The sequence below is a fragment of the Galeopterus variegatus genome, unplaced genomic scaffold (assembly GCF_000696425.1).
Source record: "Galeopterus variegatus unplaced genomic scaffold, G_variegatus-3.0.2 Scaffold188, whole genome shotgun sequence".
In the NCBI taxonomy this organism is placed as follows: Eukaryota; Metazoa; Chordata; class Mammalia; order Dermoptera; family Cynocephalidae; genus Galeopterus; species Galeopterus variegatus.
Window position 1 is genome coordinate 321255 of NW_007726299.1, and position 17578 is coordinate 338832.

Below are 17578 nucleotides of genomic sequence, written 5' to 3' on the forward strand. Positions count from 1 at the left end.
GCATCTTTAAATGCCATAATTATATCTAAAAATCAACAATTATTACAAGAAGCAACCTACCTAGTCTCATAACAATAACCATCTCACCATCTGTTAAAGTAGAAAAGTAAACTATGATAAAAAGGTAGAGAATTCTGCTCTCTTCATCCTGAACCAATCCAACAATTGATAACTTATAAAGAAAAACCTATACAGTGGATCACTCTACTCTAAAGACTTAGTACAACCAGATTGTCCAAGGAACACATTACAAAGTATATATACATCTTCTACAATATTTGTTTATAATTTATGATAACATAAGGACCAAAGAATTTAGTTTAAAAAAGTAAACTGGTTAGCTCAGTTGGTTAGAGTGCAGTGTTACAATACCAAAGTCAAGGGTTCGGATCCATGTACCAGTCAGCTACCAAACACACAGACAGAAAAGTAAAAACCAAATAAATCTCCGCTGATAATCTATACAAAAAATGAATATGGCCCATATTTGTGACTGGTATTTCCCTAATAAAGCATATAGGATCAAATTGGCTTTATAATAAGAAATACACTAAAACCCAGAGTTTAATTAATTATCATATCATTCAGAAAGTTCTAAGAATACAAGTTTAAATTTTGTTTTCCTTTTTTGGATGAGTTAAGAAATGAAGATATACTAATCTTTGTAGAATTTCACATTTTATTAAAGTATATTCTCCATTCTTTGATTAGCACTATTACCTTAAAATCTACTTGGAAAGCATGCAAATGGTTTTCCAAATTTTTAACTAGGAAATAGGATACCACTGTACTTCAGATAATTTTCTGGTGAAGTAAACATGCAAAAGTGGTTACATGCCAGAACTATTTGTTAGCTGCATTACTCTTATTGTCACTACAGTTCTGACACTGTGAGGAGAAGTCCTTGTCAGTTGGCTGGAACATCTTGAAATACCTAAAAATTAAACAAGCAGGGCCTTCCCAATAGAGGAAGAGTATATAGAGTCCTTGCTTTTATTTCTACAAATTCCCAACACATTGAGCAAATATTAAAAATATTCTACAACCCCTGAAAAAGAAAGGATAAGGGCTAGGCAAATAGATAATGTGCAGTAGAAAAGAGGGGGAAAAAATCAAATAATGTGATCCATATTCCTAATCTTTCTTTCCTACTACACAAAAGGATTAAAAATTAAAAGTAATAAAAAATGTTAAGAGAAAGAAATATAAAGCAAAGGAGATAGAGCAGGGAGGAAAACCACTGGCACAGAGATGAAAGTAATATCAAAGCACAGATTCTGCTTCCTGCTTCGCAAAGAATCTAAGCAGCAGAAGAGGAATTATAACAGGAACATTTCTTAGAAAGTGGAAGTTTTATTGGAAAGTATCCACCGAAATTTTTTAAATTATAAATTAATCATTTTGAGGCCTCTGACACTAAATTACTTTCTTCATTATATTAACTGAATCAAAACAAAACACACATCAGAAGAAAAAACCATTGGCTGTACAATACACAACAGAACTTCAAAATAAGCCCAAGGTTTCATCAACCTATAAAGGTTCTAAAATGTAATTGCTGCTAATATAACCTCACTGAAAACCATTACAATAAACCCCACAAGCTTTATTTCTCCACATATATATCTTGACATTAAAAATTTTCCTTCTGACATACTGTCTACACTTACATTGTAAATGTTCTCTGCTCTAATGTTTTATTAAGTAGACTATGGAGTTAATAGGACAGTTCTTTAAATTACTGGGTGTTTATGTGCGTGTGTGTGTGTGTGTGTGTGTGTGTGTGAGAGAGAGAGAGAGAGAGAGAGAGACAGAGAGAGACAGAGAAAGAGACAGAGACAGAGAGAGAGTGAGAATTATATACATCACACTTTCTCCCTTCCTTTTCTGGATATTTTTAAATAATGAGATAACCATTAAGACTGTACCACACCACATTTGCCATATTACTTCCAATAATGACTAAGTAACCTCTTATCAGACCAAATCTCTATAACAACTATAAACTAGAGACAAAAATACAATAAATAAATAACTACCTCAAAGCACTAGAAAATTAACAAAAACAGGTTGATTCTAGAGGGGAATCAACACTTAAAAGAAGGAATGGCACTAAGTGAGTTAGTTACCTGTTTGTTGCAGCTTTTAGCCTGAGGACAGGCTTCAATCACAACAGGCAGAGCAACTAAAACTCTGATAAAAATGCTTTAGTCTTTCTGCCTGAAGAAACAGGACCAGGTATCAGGTACCAAAGCCACTGGAAAGTGAGGGGAGAATCCTGGAAAGGATAAAGTCAGAAAGGAAGAGTCCTGAATTCTGTGTGTACACTCAGCATAAATCTATGGCTGACTTGTGAATCACACATGTGCCGGGAAAACTCCAAAAATCACAGCTAAAAGTAAAACAAATGAAGATCTGGGCTGCCCCTCAAGAGACAGAGATTGCAGTTTGCACCCGATAATTAACCGCCTGCTAAAACAAACAAAAAGCAACACTTTTCAGACTAATAAAACAGGATCTAGAGTCTCTACAACATAATCACAGCAGTAACTAAGATACAATCTAAAATTATTTCACAAAGAAATAGGAAAATATGACCCATTTTCAGGAGAAAAGACAATAGGCAGAGACCAATCCTAAGGTGACTCAAACATTAGAATTTGCAGACAAAGGAACAGTTAAAATTATATTCAAAGATATAAATGAAAATATGCTTAAGTGAATGATAGGGCAGGAAATCTCAGCAGAGAAAGAAACTATAAAGAAAAACCAATAAGAAGTTCTAAAACTAAAAAATTATAACACTGCCAATATGTTCATAACATATGTAGATACAATACATATGACTTCAAAATATAAAGAATAAATGGGGTGAAAATGGACCAATTCTGGTAATTAGGTTGAAATATTTCTATAATGTACATGAAATGGTACAATATTAGTTGTAAGTATATGCAAAAAGTTAAGAATGCATATTGTAATCCCTACAGTAACCACACATACAGATAAATATAAGGACATATTTAAAAAGCTAATAGCTTGGGAAGGAGAATTCTAAAAAAATTCAATTAAGTTAAAAAAAATGCAGGAAAGGGAAACAAAAAAACAGAGGGACAGACAGAAACCAAATAGTAAAATAGTAAACCTAAATCCAACCATATTAATAATTACGTTCAGCATTAATGGGCTAAAAACTTCAATTATAAGGTGGAGATCATCAAAATGGATAAAAATGCAATGGTAAAAGATACACTACACAAACAGTAAGCTTATAACAGTTGGAGTAGCTATAGTAATACCAGATAAGGTAGACTTAAAGAGGAAGAATACTACCAGAAATAGAGGGATATTTCAAAATTAAAAAGTCAATTCATCAAGAGGTATAACAACCATTTGTTTATGCCTAATAATAAAGCTTCAAATTGCACAGTGCAAAATTTCTCAGAATTAAAGGGCGAAATAAACACTTCCACAATCATACTTAAAAATATAAAAGCCTCCCTTTCAGTAATTGACTGAAAACTAGGCAGAAATATCAGTAAAATATGGATTATTTGAACAACACTACCAACCATGTTGATCCAATCGATATTTATACAATCATATCCAACACTGTAGAATACATATTTGCTTTAAGTACAGATGATATATTCACCAAACAGACTATATGATGCTCCACAAAACATGTTAATAAATTTATAATTAAAATAGAAAAATATATTCCCTGATTAAAATGGAATCAGTAACAATAAGATATCTAGGAAAAAGAAAACAAATTTGGAAATTAAATAATAACTTGGGCCAAAGGAAAAATTAAAAGGGAAATTAGAAAATATTTCTCTTTTTTTTTTTCCTTTTTGTCTTTTTTCGTGTCCGGCAACGGATCGCAACCCTCAGTGTCGCGCCCGTACCGGACTGGGACCGGCAATGGGATCGCAACCCTCGGTGTTGTGCCCGCTCCTCGCTCAGCCAGTGAGCGGGAACCGGTCTGTATGTGGGATCCGAACCCTCGGCGGGAGCGCCACTGCGCTCCCAAGCGGCGCACTGTAGCAGTGCGCCACCGGGCCGGCCCAGAAAATATTTCAATCTGAATAACAGTGAAAATATGATACATCAAAATTTGTGGACCAAGGTCCAGTGTCTGATCCCTGTATAAGCCAGCTGCCAGAAAGAAAAAAAAAAAAAAAAAGGGGAATACAACTAAATAAATGCTTGAGGGAAATTTACACCCTGAAATACTTATAGTAAAAAGAAGAAAGGTCTAAAATAAATGACCTATGGTTCTATCTTAAGAAGCTAGGAAAAGAGCAGATAAACCTCACATAGTAGAAAGAAGAAAATAATAAAGAGCTGAATCAATGAAATAGTAAATGAAGGAAATGGGCAAAGTTGATTCTTTGAAAAGATCAACAAAATTAATAAACCCCTAGCTACACTGATCAATAAAAAGAGAATATCAATTACTAAGATCAGGAATGAAAGAGGGGACATCACTACAGATTCTACAGACAATAAAAATATAAGAGATTATGAACAGCTTTATGCCAACAAATTCAACAACTTAGATGAAATGGACAAATTCTTTGAAAACTTACCAAAACGATATAAGATGAAACAAACAAAAAATCTGAATAGCTCTGTTTAACAAAATTAAATTTGTTACCAAACACCTTTACACACACATACACAAACACACTCACACACCCTCAAAGCCCAAATGATTTCACTGGTGAATTTTATCAAAATATTTAAAGAAGAAAACTACCAATTTTATATAAACTCACAAGCTCTTCCATAAACTAGAAGATGAGAAAATGCTTACCAATTCATTTTATGAGGACAGAATAATACTAAAAACAAAGCCTAACCAAGAAATTACAAAAAAGAGAAAATTGCAGACTAATATCCCTCATGAACATAGCACAAAAATCCTTAACTGAATGATATTCTGCTTTCCTAGAATATGTGCTTCTTCACAATAGTGGCAAAAATAACTAACACTCAACCTTCCTTACATTTTTCCCTTTCTTAGATAGTTCTCACTGAAAAAGTAGTTGTTCTTAATAGGATTCCATGTTTAAAAACATATGGGGTATGGAAATTATCTACCAGAATCTATGAGATAATATTTACATATAAGATTTCTTTTCTCAAGGTTTTATATTTTAAAGTCTCTGCTAGAAAATAAATAAGACAGACGCTGCAAACAGCTAATTTATATTGTATCAACTCAAGTGAAAATTATTTAAAATGGGACTATCTCGTCCTACTATCTTTCCTTGATAATTTAATATAATCCATTATTATGTATAGACAATCTTCCAGATACAAAATATCTGCATATTTATTACAAATCCTGAAAACAAGAAAAATGCTTTACATTTTTAAATATAAGATTTTTCAACATTTTGCTTTGCATCCATAATCCAGAAATATTAGAGGAAACAATTTAAAGTATTTAAAGCAAATTTATATTTTTTATTAAATAAAACTCTAACTTAGAATATACAAAGAATGAGGTATTCCAGATAGTTTTCCAAATAACTAAAGCAATCAGAAAAAGTGTCATAGCTTGTAAAATACTGTTGTAATATTGAGTAAAAAACATTTCTTTTATGATTCAGAATATTAAAGTGCATTAGAATCTTTGGAGGAAACCCTGAACCTTGGCATTAACACCACCATGCTTTAACCAGCTCAACTAACCAGCCAGCCTAAAATCATCACTTTAAAGCTCAATTATTATTTAAGAGATATAAAACTGAGTGGCTCTGTCACATAAAAAAAGAAATCAGAAGAGGGTCAGAGGAGAACATAAATTAAGGCTTTTTTCCCCCCTCTCATTTCAGGAATAAAAATGCATTAAATCCAGCTACTCGTTATATTTCAGCATATGAATGTTAAGTATTGTATAAATATTTAAGTTTTATACTGTATTCATTTAAATAAAGGGGGAAATCAGATTAGCAAAAGAAAGCCAAAGGGGAGAAATGAGAAACAGAACAAAGTAAGAAAAAAAGATAAGGAACAAATTCAGAAATTTAAAAAGAGATTAATCAGATTTAATCTCTTTTTAAGATGAGATTAAAAAGTTTAAATGGGACCTCCCAGGCCACACAAGGAGACTCAGATATGGACTGGGTTTTTTCAGCCCCTTATTGTTTGCTTTGTTGATCAGCCATCTAGTGGTCTAAACGTGACACTTGTGTATCAGACTCCATTCTGCATGAAGATACACAGCACAGTGCTAAGCACCCTGGGAAAAACACGGGTGGGGGGGGAGGGAGAGAGGGAGAGAGGGAGAGAAGGGGAGAGGGGGAGAGAGAGAGAGAGAGAGAGAGAGAGAGAGAGAGAGAGAGAGACATCAAGAGAGACATCGAGAGAGAGAGAGACATCGAGAGACATCGAGATCATCTCCATCTGTGCCAGAAGATTCCCAGGTTTTGATGTAAACACAGAAGTAAAGGTTTATGTAGCCCTAGTCATGTTCTAAAAGTTTATTTCAAAATAAATTCCTGACTGTTTACTTATCAGTCTACCTTTTTTTTTTTTTTTTAACCTAAAGTGGCAACTGGTGGGAGAGAAAACTGGCCAACTGTAGGTTGTTATAAACTGAATCTCTGTTAATCACGTTTTATCTTTTTGCTGAACTAGAAGGTAATCAAGAATAGTTTTTTGACTGTTAAGATTAAGGAGAAGCTTTTCCAAGGACACATAGTTGGAGCAGTAATACTAGAATAGAGCCTATACTACTGCAATGACCATATGACCTCTAATCATATAAAAGCAAAATATTTCCATTTTAAAGCTCACATTTGCTTTAATTCTGGGGAATTTGGTAAGTAGGTTTTACCAAAATACATTTTAGAATACTTCATAAGTAAATTGTGACATATACGAATATTAAAATATTTTTACCAGTGCTCTAATAGGCATACTAAAATTTACCCTATTATATTAAAGTTAGAATAAAATAGAAAATACTCAAATTGCACTTTTCAGGAACACACAACAAGCAAGTTTTAGAACAGAACCTCTGGGAATATAACTGCCTGCAACCTAGCCATACAATGTCTTGTGCTAGTTCGTGTCTGTAGTTGTGGCCATTTTTAACTGCACTCCAATCACCTTGAAATCTGACTTGGCCATTCATTTATCGTTTTAATCAGGAAAAACTATAATTTACATTCAATACCTGTTATGGGAATAAAAGAATGCATATGCATGAGGCTTGGAGTCTGGAACGACAGGATTACAGGATTATTGTACTACTACGTAGTGTGAATATAAACATTTGAAATTATCATTTGTGGTACACATTTTAAGAGAACCCTGTTGAGATAGTAAATAGAATCCTTGTGCTAATTATTACTACACTATTTTGTGAGGGAAAGAAATGTACTAACAGCTTTAAGAACACCAAACAGTAGAATTAAAAGTTAAAAAAATTCTCCAGATTTTAATTGATTTACCACTGGACAATCAACCTATGAGGAACTGAAATGAAAACAACTATGCTTATAACAAGAATCTACCCGCCAGTAGCAAATTCATACCCCTATGGTTGGCATTTACTTTCTAGCAAGGGAGATGCAAGTTCACGGAAAAACATGCCAGATACTGAGACACTATTTCCCCTCTCAAGAGGAACTCAGCCCTGCTGCTCCCCTCCCCCTTCCTGCCACCAAAAACCAAAACTGTTATTGGTTTTACAGACTTACAACATATATTACATCTGACTTCTGTTCTTTATGACATCTGATATATCACATTTCCAAATACCACTTTTACCCTTAAAATCATTATTAGTTTCTGAATTTATGAAGAAAGTGCAATAAGGACCAAGAAAGGGATCCAAGAGCAAGAAAAGACAAGAAGCACAGTTGAGAGTAAAACCCAGGTTTCTTGATTCTTAGTTTGACTATGTCTTTTACTGGATCACATTTTTCCCTAGTGAAGAAGATTAAGTTTATTTCGGAAACTACCAAATAGTTTTGGTAGTAAAGAGTTTGAGTAAAGAGTTTCCTGAAAGCAGATTCTCAAAACAATTCCTTCAAAAAGAAAAAGACCCTATGCCTTGCTGTTTTCAAAAACTAGTAAGTATGTACTCACAGCAAAGTTATCAATAAAATAAACTACACAAAAATAAATATGGTAATATTAAAATATAAAAGATAGTAACCTCTGATAAAGTTAAATGAAGAAGAGAGAAAGCAACATTTACCTCCTATCTTCCATCACCAAATTTATCTTTTATAACAAAATTCACGAATTTTAAATTTGAGCTCTTCTTTCTAGAAACTTGGGCAGGTGAAACTAAAATCCTGGGGAAGTCACAAACTAGAGAACATGCTCAAAGACATGAATCTCAATAAAATATCTACTTTTAAGAAGTCAACAAAACCTTTACTTTCATTCTGCTTTTCAGTCAAAATTGATTGCTATAATAGGAATTTACTGCAAACATCTTACATTAAACAAGCCAAATTTTATATACATGCATATGCATAATTTATATATATTACATATTTATATGTTTATAGATAAATATATTAAAGGGAAAAGAATATTGAGTTTGTTTTTTTCACATAAGAGGAATTTTAAAGTAAAAGTTTTAAAATAACATTTAAAATATTAAATTCTTTTGGTTTTTCTCAAGGAATAGGTCACATATTTCAACTTTGAAGGTTATACACACTTAGTACAGAAAGTTAACAAGATTAATAAGATTCAGAAAGTTAATTAAAATCACTCATAATTTATCAGATATAAACATTTTTATGTATTATCCTTCCATCATTTTTCTATAGAGATGTATACACAAAATTGTATTCTGCCTTTTTTACAAACATATGGTGAATATTTTCTCACATCCTTACATTTTTTAAGAAAATTAGATATTTAAATTACTTATTCTTTTTCATATTTACAAATAAAATTAACTCTTTTTGTGCTCCTCTGAAAGTTCCTTAGGACAGATTCCTGAATTACTGGCATTACGAATCAAAATATATACAGATATGCACTCTTAAGGATTTTTTAGATTCTGCAAAGTTTCTCTCAGCAAAAGCATAACAAACTACCCCCATCTTGCTTCATTTTTATTATTTTAATATTACACTCTATAAAAAATATTTTCATGTTTTCAGAATGTAGGTAAAATGTAATTTTTAAAAAAATCTTTAAAAGAAATTTCCAAGTCCCAATTGCATATTTATTTTAATTGACAAAATTCCAACACAAAAAGTAAGGACGGGCATAAGAAGCTCATTATAAGATTTAACCTGAATATTTCTTTGTTTAATTATATTTCTCTTAAAAAATAACTTTTTTAGGGCCGGCCCGTGACTCACTTGGGAGAGTGTGGTGCTGATAACACCAAGGCCATGGGTTCGGATCTCTATCTATATAGGGATGGCCGGTTCACTCACTGGCTGAGTGTGGTGCTGACAACATCAAGCCAGGGGTTAAGATCCCCTTACCGGTCATCTTTTAAAAAAAAAAAACAAAACTTTTTAATAAAAAATCTTCAAATATTAACAGAAGTTTCTAAAATATTTCTAAGAATAAGCAATTTCTGATGTAGTTCTTTCTTAAATAAGTTACTCTACTATTAAATTTAGCCTAAAGCTATCTCCATACGAGGTGAACTGCAACCTAACTAGTATGTAAACACACTGCAACCTAACTTAATATATTCCTGTTACAAGTACCTGAGTCTCAACTAATCGTAGCAGCTGAGCTTTCAGCCAAGCACAGGCTGTGAATTGCTCAAACATGTCCAAATAAGGTAAATGTCAAGCTGTAACCAATTTCTGTATATCGCTTCCTTCTTCTGTCTATCAACACTGCCTGCCCACATTGCTAGATAGAGTTCTCTGAACCCACCTGGTTCAAATCACTACCCAATTTATGAATAACTTCTTTGCTCAAATAAACTGTGCTAAATTTCATTTGTCTAAAATTTTCTCTTTTAACAGTTTGGTGTCAGAAGTGAGATCTAAGGTAGACCTTAAGCAACCCCCAGGAACACCAAGCAACCAAGCAAAGATATACACCAAGGCCCATTGTGTCCACTGATCTTTCATAGCAACTAGGGTCACAGGTGAGTTCTCTCTCAATTTGAGCTCCACGAACTTGCATTTTGAGCTCTCCAACTTTATTTGAACAATTTTTATTGGACTGGGTCCAGGATTGAATTGGATCTGATAATTAAGTGGATTGAATCTAGTTAGAGGCTTCAGGTAGGTATCTTTTGAAAATGGGTTCTACCAAATCTAAAGAGTCTGAAACTCCAGGAGTCTGGGACTCCACTTTCAGGAATACTGACTAAGTTTATGTATAAAAATTATGGGCCCAAACCTTATTTAATTCACTTACAGAAAAATAAACACTTACATAAATAAAGTGTTTTCTCAGAAGAATAAGAATTAATCCATCATGCTTTTCAAATTCACATGACTTGGGTAATCTCTGGTAAATAAGAATATTGTTCATTTGATTAACATAGGCATATCCTCAGAGTTGTCAGCATTAAATATAATACAGACACATAAATTTTCCTTCCTAGGTTTATTAGTAAAATAAGCTTATTGTTATCTTTATATTACAAAATTTGTCAACAAGAAGAATGACTTAAAATAATGACTAACTGTTTAATCTCATTGTCACGAGCAACTCAAGCATAATTATTAAAAACAAGTGAGTTAAATAAATGTACTGAAAGGGCCGGCCTGTGGCTCACTTGAGAGAGTGTGGTGCTGACAACACCAAGTCAAGGGTTAAGATCCCTCTACTGGTCACCTTTTAAAAAGAAAAAAAACATATACTTAAGATAAAATCCCCATGTAAAAGATGTCCTCCCTAAACCAGAAGGTTTCAATATTCTTATCATGAAGAATGGAAAGTTGAGGTTGAGAGAAATCTATACAAATGGCAATTTAATTATCAGACCTAGCCATAAAAACCTAAGAGGATAGAGATAAAATATGCCTTCTCTATAGTTTCTTATTACAGAGAGACTATAGATATTTAAGACTGTTAGTAAATATGTTCTGTGACACACTGACAAAGTGTACTAAGAGAAAGTACAAGTGTCTAGAAATTATGATTCATAGATTTGCCAATCCTCGGATTGCTGGTGTGACAGATAGTTCACAATCACTTGCTTCCTAGTGTTCATTGGAAATTAAGGTCACTGCAGGTTAAGAATTTTAATTAATATATGTAACTAAAGTTACTTGAAGTAATAAGGGAAACAACTCTACATGCAAGTACAGACAGTCCCTGATTTATGATGGTTAAACTTACAATTTTTGACTTTACGATGGTGAGAAAGCAAGATGCATTCAGTAGAAATTAGATAGAGTACCCATACAACCATTCTGCTTTTCACTTTCAGTACAGTACTCAAGAAATTACATGAAATATTTAACACTGTATTATAAAATAGGCTTTGTGTGTTAGATGATTTTGCTCAACTATCGGCTAATGTAAGTGGTCTGAACCTGTTTAAGGTAGGGTAGATGTATTAAATTCATTTCTAACTCACCATATTTTCAACTTACAATGGGTTTATCAGGGTATAACCCCATGGTAAATTAAGAAGCATCTGTATACAAGGAAGGTTAAGATGTGGTAAGGAGAAGCTATAAATTATAAGAAAATTTTACTGTAAGGTGAAAAGAAAATAACTTTTGTTCTAAAGTAGAATGACTGGTTATTCCAAAATGAGAAGAGAAAAAGTATAGGACAAAAACTGAATGGATAAGAAAGCTGCAGAAAACTTCTGGAAGACGAATCCTAGAAACGAATTTTATGTGTGATCAAACTGGCTAAGATTAGAAGAAAATTAAAAGTTTTTCTAAAAATTGAGCATTAATATCAAAAGTACATTGATGCGAAACTAGAATTTGGTCCCCTGTGTTAAAACAAGGTTTACTTGGAGTATTGATCTGCTCTTCATAGGAAATTGTGAAAGATTTTCTTTGGCCTTTTAGGCATAGGCCTAGGAAACAACGATTTTGTGTTTTACTAAGATAATTTCTTGTGCTCCATGTTGCCTTTATCAGGTTTTTGATTACTTAAGAAAACAGTCCTGTCTACTAAAAGAACTAAGGTTTTTCTATAACTATGTAAAACTTTCTGAATTCGCCTTTGAAGTCTTTCAATTATCACTTTGATTAAATGAATGACTATGTTCACACTGACCTGTGATCCTATTTTGATCAAGTGTTTTAAAACTTTGACATTTATGACAAACTTCCCAAAATCAAATTCTAAACTAAGTCTTTTTCTTAACCTGAAATTAACTTTGTGATTTTCCAGAGAGACCCCTAGAACATCTCAAAAAGATGGCTCTCCCTGTAAAAAGAAAGACATTAAACCAATTGGGCTTATTTGATATACTAAGTTATACAGGAAGTATTGTTAAATAATAAGTAATGCTAAGCTTTATTTGAATTATATTTGCATGGATGTATTTCAGAAATTGTATGAAATTCATAGAAATATAATAATCCTGGCATTATGCTATCAGTTATAATTCTAGTTATTATCTTAAAATGTTGTATGCAACAGAAATAACTGAATTTCTTTGTCAATTGCATCATTATTTAATGAACACTCATCAAATATTCAGTCATGGCCATTTTAAGTCTTGTCATTCAGAGAGAGTTAATTGTTTACTCTGGCACTTTCCTGAGCAATGATAAGCCTAAAGTGTTTCATTGTCAAGGATATTCACGGAAAGGACTCTGACAAGTACAGGTTTCTGATAACTTTAAGATCATACCATTGGACTGGGTAAGAATTCCCAGAATTCTAATGAAGAAACTGGTTCATAAAACTGCTAACCCAACATCAAGCAGAAGAAGAACTAATTAAATACCAAAGAAATGTTATGGAAGATTTTTCACGCTAAGTCAGCCAGCAGTGAAATTAAGATATGGACTTTGAATGAACTCCATAAGATTGATCCAAGTCAAATTACCTAAAATAACCTATTTAATAAACAAATAGGTTATCAAAGTAAAATCACCTAGAATAACCTATTTAATAAATAAATAGGTTATTTCTTTCTCTAAATCAGGTGGTGCTAGCCACCTGAATTAGAGAAAGAAAATTGGTGCTTAAAAAAATGTAAATCCAATGTTAAGTGTAAATTAACGGAGAGCCTGACAGCTGCTTGGTCCTTCCTAAGTCCTTAAAGCTTCTTCCACTATTAAAAGCTTTACACTCCATCACTCATTATGGAAAAATAAAATGGTCCAAATTATGAAAAAAATTGGTGAGGTGACTGTTCTAAGATTGCTAAAGGGGATGATACATCTCCAGCATCTGATGAATCATTTGAGTACTTACCGATTGAACTCATTCAACTGCCACCTTCAATGAATGCATGTTTTCTGGTTGTACATAAGCTTTCCCATGCAGGACAGCCAATACTATAATAATAGCTAAAAGGTTATTAGAAAATGTGTTTCCCTTATGGGACATTCCTGAAGAAATCTCCAGTGATAGAGGTACTCATTGCACTGGACAAGTTATAAAACAGTTAAACACAGTATTACAAACACAATGGCATTAGGCAAAGCAAAGTGAATCAACTGGACTGCCTTGGTCAAAGGTATTACTGATTGATGGCAATCAAATCCACTCCCACTGGAAAACATAGATTGACCCCTTATGAAATAGTTACTGGAGGCTGGCCTGTTAGATCAGTTGGTTAGAGCACAGTGTTATAACACCAAGGTCAAGGGTTCAGATCCCCACACCAGCCAGCCACCAAAAAAAAAAAGTTATTGGAAGGCCTACGCCCCTGATAATAGAACCTCATGCATATATCTCCCACTCTTACAAACACTGACATGCCACAATATTGCAAGGCTCAACTGCATTATGCCAAAGTATATTTACATCAGGTAAAAGAAGCCCTTCATTATCCACTAACTGATGACAACCAGACCTTTCACAATCTAGAACCCAGAGACTGGGTCTTTTGGAAATGACACCAGAAAAAGACTATCCTTCTGGGCCGGCCCGTGGCTCACTCGGGAGAGTGCGGTGCTGATAACACCAAGGCCTCGGGTTCGGATCCCATATAGGGATGGCCGGTTCGCTCACTGGCTGAGCGTGGTGCTGACAACACCAAGTCAAGGGTTAAGATCCCCTTACCGGTCATCTTTAAAAAAAAAAAAATTAAAAAAAGACTATCCTTCTGTTGGAAGGGACCATACCAAGTTCTTCTCTGCCACAAAACTTTAGGGCCTCAAGTCTTGGATCTACATCTGTTAGTGCAAGAGGGTTCCTCCAGACTCTTCAGACTCTACCCATCGAAGGTATAGCTTTAAGGTAAAGCTGACCAGGGGAATTTCCTCCCCACAACCCTCCAGAAGCAAACAGCATCTGAATTGGAAACTGAATATTGGTTGAAATCTCTTAATCTGCACTATAGAATAAAGAGAAATTTGTCTGCAGGTGTAAATCCCTCTAAATGGGCTTCTTTTGGTAGATTTTTCCTTCCCCGGCTTGGTATAAACGTAAATGAGGTTATGATTTAAAAACCTGTCTCAAACATTATCTATGATAGCTGACTCTACTGCAAAAGCTATAGTTACCCAGAAAACTTCTTTAAATTCTCCTGCCAGAGTTTTTAGATAACATGATCACTTTGGACTATCTGTTGGCTGAACAGGGGGCAGTGTGTACAATAGCTAACACCTCCTTCTGCACTTGAATAAATACATCTGGCATGGTAGAAAGTCACACGCAAGAAATCAACTAACAAACTATTTGGCCCAAACAAGTAGATTCCAATTCTGGCTCATTTTTTTTGATATATTTGATTTTGACTGGTTAAATTTGTGAGGGCTCCTGTTAAAAAGTATACTTCAGTCTCTTAGTATTATCTTCCTGATAGCCATTGTAATAGTCTGCCTGGTGTGCCGTAGCCTCTCAAGAGTCTTAAATGCTCATATGTAGCTATCTGTTAAACATCATATGGTTTCACTATGGTTAGAATAATGAAAACACAAAAAGAATATAAAGAAACACTGAGGTGACCTGATGTTGAGAATTGTGAATTCTATATTGTATTGAGCCCAAACAAGTCCACTATCATGGTGATAGAGAATAGTGTTAGCCCAAAGTTTTGGTCATTCTCTCAAAATGGAGAGGCTGACCAAAAGGGGGAAATTAAACTTGGCCTAAAGCTGCCTCTGTACATAGTAAACTGCAACCTAACTTGGTATTTAAACAACCTGTAAACTAATTTAAGAGTAAATTCTTGTAACAGTAGCTGAGTCTTGGCCAATCACAGCAGCCAATCACAGGCTGCAAACTGCTTAGACATGTCCAAATAAGGCAAATGCTGAGCTGTAACCAGTCAGGCTATTTCTACATGTCGCTTCCTTTTTCTGTCTATAAGTACTGTCAACCCACGTTGCTGGGTGGAGCTCTATGAACCTTTTTTAGTTCAGGGTGCTGCCCAATTCATGAATTGCTTCTTTGCTCAAACTCTGCTAAATTTAATATGTCTAAAGTTTTTCTTTTATCCCTACTAAGAGATGCATTTTAAGTTGAAAATCACAACTTTGGTAGAAGAAATGTAAGTGGACTAATATTTACTCCAGGCCCACCCCAGTAACTTCCCCAAGAAAGTATAGAAAGTAGAATTGGCAGCACAAATCACAATCTGGCCTAAGAAATTTATGAAAAGAACAGAGATGAAATAGTGTGTTTAAGCAACAATTTGGGGACCAAGAGTCTCAGTATTTCTGAACATTATAAATAACTGCTTAGTCTTTTAACAGAACTAAAAGTTCAAATGCATAAGTTAAACTTTATCATACACTATATATAATATAAATATAAAACACATTAAAAAACACAAACTTACTTAAAATAACACATTAAAGAATACAAACTTACAATGCAAACCATGCTATATGCAAAATAATTTAAGCAAATCATATTAAATGTCAAAATGTCTAACATGCACCAAAAGAAGTTTATAAAGCTACACAGCAATATTTTTTAAAAGAAACAAATTAATATGACTAAGTAATATACTTACAAAAACTGACATTCAAAATTGAAAAATGAACACTGTTTAGGAACAGCAAAGAATTTTTTAATTAGTTAATTAAATTAAATTAAATGTAGTAAATTTTAATTAACAGTTGTTTTTAAATAAAGACTTTAATTGTGAAAGGAATTTTTAATTATTTTTAAAAAATACATGTCTTAGGTAGAACCCATAAAAGCATTTGACTGTGATCTTGTAATTTTATTTACATTTAAACAGCAAAGAATTTTTTAATTAGTTAATTAAATTAAATTAAATTTAGTAAATTTTAATTAACAGTTGTTTTTAAATAAAGACTTTAATTGTGAAAGGAATTTTTAATTATTTTTAAAAAATGCATGTCTTAGGTAGAACCCATAAAAGCATTTGACTGTGATCTTGTAATTTTATTTACATTTAAAAATGATTTCTGCCACATATATATTGTGTAGAGAAGAAATTCTACTTAAATCTTATAAAAACTAATTCTGTCACCTCATTAACCTTCTGGAGAATTTATTATGAGACCTGGGGCTTCACTGCAACCTAGACTGCTGTCTTGAGGCAACTAATAGATTCATGTACTAGTGCAGGCCAGTGGTATAACATCTGAGGACAGGAGCTGACCAGTAGTAATGATGAGGAAAACTATAGTACTCAATTAATCACCACTTTTATCAACCATGTTAATGTACTAACCCATTACTTAACTCTGGTTTAAGTAATAGTAAATACTGCAGTATGATAACTTATTTTTCTTATATCTTTCATTTCATGGTGTGTGTGTGTGTGTTTTTTTTTTTTTTTTAGGATAATCAAACATACTATTGATGTGTGGTTGCTTTCACATGTCTATCTTGTTGACTTGGAACAATTATATATACTACTTAACACAAAGACTATATTCCTTCTCTCATGCTTATGGAAGATAGACAAAGAAAATAATTAATATATAATAATATTCCTTTTTTTAAGGCTAAGATATTAAAACAACATACGACTTTTAAAAACTAGTCAGATCTTGTTTCTTTTACTTATTAGGTATAGAAATAGTACTTTATACCTTTTAGTTTAAAAAATCATATAGGTATGTATAATGTTATAGATGTAAAGCTTAACATGAACTGGAAAATAATTTATATTGGAACATTATAAATGACAGATCTATCTGTGAGTATGGCTACACAGATCCCCCAAAGGTATTCATTTAAAAACAAAATTGCTTAATATCTAGGAAGCAGCAGAGATTTTTCAGTCAATACATTACTCTTTTCCCTTTCATTTATTCACCAGTAAGAGTTCTTGCATAGAATGTTAACAGCTGAAAGGATTCTTAGAAACCATCTGCCAGTGGTTCTCAACATGTGGTGGTACCTCCTCCTAAAAGACACTCAGAAATGCAGGGTTGTTTTGGATGTAATAACAATGGGGAAATGCTACAAGAATTAGGGATTCTAAACTTCCTATAAAGCACAGAGAATCCTTCATAAAGAGTTATCTGGCCCAAACACC

The 17578-nt window shown here is 33.2% G+C and overlaps 1 protein-coding gene across 1 annotated transcript in view; it reads right to left on the reverse strand.

Annotated features, from left to right (window-relative positions):
- TMEM65 (transmembrane protein 65) overlaps nucleotides 1-17578 on the reverse strand; it is a 114114-nt gene that overhangs the window by 23542 nt on the left and 72994 nt on the right. The window lies entirely within an intron of this gene.